Source organism: Mastomys coucha, unplaced genomic scaffold (assembly GCF_008632895.1).
Source record: "Mastomys coucha isolate ucsf_1 unplaced genomic scaffold, UCSF_Mcou_1 pScaffold5, whole genome shotgun sequence".
Taxonomy (NCBI): Eukaryota; Metazoa; Chordata; class Mammalia; order Rodentia; family Muridae; genus Mastomys; species Mastomys coucha.
Window position 1 is genome coordinate 38132736 of NW_022196911.1, and position 5105 is coordinate 38137840.

General features: G+C 38.0%; 1 protein-coding gene across 6 annotated transcripts in view; it reads left to right on the forward strand.

Moving 5' to 3' along the window:
- Positions 1 to 5105, forward strand: part of Atp10b (ATPase phospholipid transporting 10B (putative)) — a 318086-nt gene that overhangs the window by 70536 nt on the left and 242445 nt on the right. The window contains exon 1 of one of the 6 annotated variants that reach the window (XM_031351456.1): positions 4438 to 4750. The exons of the other annotated variants lie outside the window; for them this stretch is intronic. The gene's annotated coding sequence lies outside the window, so the exon portion shown is untranslated. Of the gene's footprint in view, positions 1 to 4437; positions 4751 to 5105 lie in introns of those variants that run through there. 6 annotated transcript variants of the gene reach the window in all.

A 5105-nucleotide genomic window follows, 5' to 3' on the forward strand; every position in this document is an offset into this window, starting at 1 on the left:
GGCACAGTTGGAGGTAGATATTAAGAACCCTGTTGTGGGAAACTAGCTTCTGTAGTTGTTGGGGCAAGTGGTGTGAACTCCCTGGAAAGGTTGTGAGGAAAGGCACATTAAGCCACTGAGTCAAATCCAGCCAGATCTTCAGGATAATCTTTCTGATTTAAAGACAATTATCTTTTTCTTTTCTGTTTTTTCTTTTTAAGAATAAGGGGAATGTCATATCCTTTGGAGCCAGAATTACATGCAGTTATGAGCTACCTTACATGAGTGGTGGAAACCAAATTCAGTTCTTCAACAACAGCATCTGGCATTCTTATCTGCTGAGGCATCTTCCAGCCCCAAGTCAAATGATCTTTAACTATTAGTGACTTTTATCACACCTACAAAAGACCTTCACAACGTCTAGGTTGATGTTCAGTTAAATACCCAAAATTATAACCTTGCCAACTATGCCTCAGTGTCTCCAAACCCTTTCAAAGAATCTATATAGATCAAAATCTTTCAAACAATGTATGTGGCTAGATTTTTCTTTATAGGCCAACTACAACAATGTAATAACACAATGGAAAAAATATATAAGCAGATATGAGAATCCAACAAATCTCTATCTATCCTATCACTAAAGATATTGTTTTTAAAATCTTATTTGCTTTTTGTTATATAAATAGTTACAAATTATTTAAAATGTGTCATATATATAAGGAAAAAGTAGATATATTGTCATTTTAAAATAAAAATTATTACTTTAAAATTTCTAACTTTAAGTCTCTTTTCAAGGAAATAAGAGTTATGCAATCCTCATAAACAACTCATTTGAGTCCTAAATAATTTTGAAGAGTATAAAAGATCACCAACTCACAAAATCATGTGAGAACCAGTCTTATATAAATAGAATGAATATATTCCCAACAGCTCATTAATTCTCCTTACATTTGACATTAATCATTACAGATGCCATCTACTTCACAGCATAAACAATGCAAAACCTTGTCCATACTCTATGAATATCACAATTAATCTCTTTCCCCTCATGCATTAATTTGAGCAAATTGTTACTCAAAGAATCCCAAGCTCTTTTGCATGACCTCCTAATGATGTGACCTAACTCTAGAAAATACACATTTGAATTTTGGCTATAAACACACTCCATATCAGTATTCAGTATTTTTATTCGGAAACTTACATTATGCAAATACTAGTAAGTTATTCATGATAATTTACATACACAACAGGCAAAATATTTATTTGGGGCTATTTGATTCATGGGTTTATATTCTGAAAACAAGGAGGCTGATTGGACGGGTAGAAAAGACTTCTGTGTTACTCTACCCAAATGACTGACGTGGGGTCATCAGTTTCCTCATTATCAGTTATATGTTGGGTAAAAATTTGGCAAGAAGAAAGTCACAGAAAGACCAAAATGGTAAGTTTTTTTAAAAATGTAGGCAAAACATGGTACACACTTGATTTAATAAAAATTAATTTTGGGCAAAGTTTCAGATGGTTTTCTGACAGACAGTATATTATGTTATACTGGTCGGCACAAGAGTGTAAGCAAGTGCTAGTAAGTTTTGGACAACTTGAGACAAACTGAAGTCACCTGGGAAGAGGAAGCCTCGATTGAGGAATCCATCAGGTTGGCCTACAGGCATATCTATGACTACATTCTTGGTTAATGATTGACATGAGAAGGAAAGCCCAGCCCACAGTGGGTGGCACCATCGCTGGATAGACAGTCCTGGGCTGTTTAAATAAGCAAGCTGAAGAAGCCGTGGAAAGCATGCACTAAGCAGCATTCTTCCATGGTCTCTGGTTCATTTTCTGCTTCTACATTATTGCCTTCACTTTCCTCAGGAATGGATTGTATCCTGAGGTAGAAAAATAAAATAAGCCCTTTCTGGCCCAGGTTGGTTTTGGTCATTTTTTTTTCACAATAACAGAAAGCAAATTAGGACAGATCACAATCTTGTCATCCAGAAGCTGTAATACAGTATCAGAAAATGTAGCCTAACCTGTGCAACAGCCCAGGTAAAAGCTGGGAATAACTGGGTCCTTCCCAGTTATTATCGAGTAGCAGCAGACTCTTAATTGGTGAGACTAGACTCCTGTTCTTGGCATTTGGGGGCTCGTTCTATATAATATGTGAGCCTGAATTATAATGAGAAATCTCCCAACATCTAAGCACTCCCAATTAATTTAAAATTGAAGCCTGTGCCAATTAAGCAAAACATGTCAATAGGTCAGTAACCTTGTGTAACATCTGGTATAGGAACATTGACTTTTACATAAATTAGTAAATGGCAAAAGACCAAGAAATTCATCATACACTAGGGTAGCCTGCAGTTGCTGTTGGTTTTGGTTAACCCTTTCCATGACCATAAACACTGTGTAGTATGAAGATTTTTTTTATTGTTACTCTATCACTACCTGCAAAACTTATTTAACAAATCAAATTGGGATAAGCCTACACTGAGACTTCACATTGCATCTTTAAGTTTGCTTACCATCTATCTGGATTAAGAGCCATGATTAGCTTGGGAAAGAGCCATAAGTTTATGTCATTTACTCAATAAATCAGGTGTGCATATCCTCTTCCATCACCTTAGGAGTTTAGAATATATTTTGGGCATGTATCTCAGCCTCAGAACTACCAACATTTTGGATCAACTCAATGCTTTGTAGATGAAGGTGCCTTGAAGTTGTGTGTGCCAGCAATTTCCTATATGGCTGCTAGTAGACTTATCTACCTCCCCGATTCTAACATTCCCTTCTCAGGTAGAATAGAGCACAGGAGCATTAAACGACCTTCAGATACTTTACAGTATAAATATTCAACAATTTAAGCAGTCTGTGATACCCAGTCACATTGTGCCTAGAAGCCAAGGGACTCTGAGAGAAGAGAAGCTAAAAAGGCACTCATATTTTACAAATGGGGAAGTGAAAAGTGCCAAGATACTCTTTTAAAAATTCCAGACTCTGAATGATTGGGTAGATTTTATGCTCTTAAAACTTTCTGGCCGGGCAATGGTGGTGCACGCCTTTAATCCCAGCACTTGGGAGGCAGAGGCAGGCGGATTTCTGAGTTCGAGGCCAGCCTCGTCTACAGAGTGAGTTCCAGGACAGCCAGGGCTACACAGAGAAACCCTGTCTCAAAAAAAAAAAAAAAAAAAAAAAAAAAAAAAAAAAAAAAAAAAAAAGCAAAAAACAAAACAAAACCCTTTCTAGTTTGTATTTTACAACTATTTGGATTTTTAGAAGCTATTTTTCCTTTGGTAAATTTCTATGTCCAAATTTCTATGTTGTGATCTAGAAAGATACATAACTATATATAAAGTTCACAACTACTAACTCAGCTGTTTTACTTCTCTCTGTGTTGCTATGATAAACATCACAATCAAAAGCAACTTAGAGGAGGAAAGGTTCTATTTGACCTATACTTCATGTTCCAGTCTGTCACTGAGGGAAGTCAGGACAGAACCTCAAGCAGGAACTGATGTAGAAACCATGGAGGAACACTACTCACTGACTCACTTGTTCACTGTCTTTATACTCCGCTAGCTTTTTGACACTGCTTAGGCCTGCCTAGGGATGGTGCTACCCACAGTGGACTGGACCCACCTATGTTAATCATCAGTCAAGACTGTCTCTCATAGAAATGGTCACAGGCCAATGTGGTCTGGGTAATTCCTCAATTGAGGTTCCTTCTTCCCAGGTGATTCTAGGTTGTGTCAAGTTGATACAAGAACTAACCAGCTCCTCAGCAATTATGACATCAGATATTATATTCATTTCTTTCCATATCTTCAGAGTCCCAAACTCCTCCTGCTATCTCCAAGATAGGCTTGCTCTATTCTACTTTGTTGTTTATGGATCCATCAATAGCTATCCATCATTATAACAATTGACTTCTGACATATATCCCATTTAGTTTGGTTACAAGCAACTCAGCAAAAGGATTATACATGAATTATCAGTAAACCCATAAACAATCCTGATTTTTTTTGTATGTCTGAAGTATGATGTATTGGTCCCTCTTTTCATATTTGATATAATCAGACAATAATCAGTCCAGGAACTATGACTATAGCAGAATGACACTTCTGAAGCTTTGAGAGCAAATTCATCACCCCCACACACATAAAAGTCACTGCTAAGAGTCTTTTGTTGTTGTTGTTCCTTAAGAGCTCTTGAAACCCAGCAACTGAATTTCATTCCAGGCCCCCAAATGAGAACAACAAGGTTATAATTGTCTCACACTTAACTACATGCTCCAAACATAATGGGCAAAGTCATTTTTGTACCATGCATAGAGAATGAAACCGCTTATGAATTCCTATATGGCTGGCTCATTGATTGGCAGAAAGGAGAAATGAATGCAAAAGCCACATCTAACAGTGATGCTACTCTCTCCATGTGGAGCTTCGAGAGGAGAACACAGCCTTCACTGTTCTGGCCCAGGCCCCACACTCACAGGCTTGCCATTCTTCTCTCTTCACTCCTGGGCCTGGTGAGGCAGCTCCTTGTTGCCTTTTGTTGCGTTGGCTGTGGTTATTTCTTTCTTGTGTGTCTTCTCTGAGTTACTGAATTGCTGTTAGCTTAAGGCCTCGCCTTAACATAATCAGCGAGATGAAAGATGTCATAGAAAAGAGAAAAACTTCAGCCATGCTTTATGGCAGAAACTACACCACTCTCAAGGACTGTTTTCCATACCTTCTAATGGAGTCTGCTCGGTAGGGACAATCAGCTTTGCTGGGTAAGTAAAAGCCCCTGGCCTACACAGATACAATGTCGGGATAATTGCCTCTTAGCATCATGGATTCTAAATTCTGAGTCAGGCCCGTGGGATGACTACTTTTTTAACGCCGTGTTTGAAATTTCATTTGGGTTGCTGGGCACACAATCCACATTCCTTCTCTGATAGAACATTGTATTTTTTTTCTGCAATTGATTTCATTATGATAAGGTGAAGGCAAATGTTACTTCCTTGCGTGACAGAGCTTGCAGCTTGGATGTGCCCGAGCATGTTTTATGATAAATACTATATCCTGCATTCATCCGGTGTAGCCTGCAGAAGCAGATGGAATTAGAGCCTTGTTCTCAATAAAAAA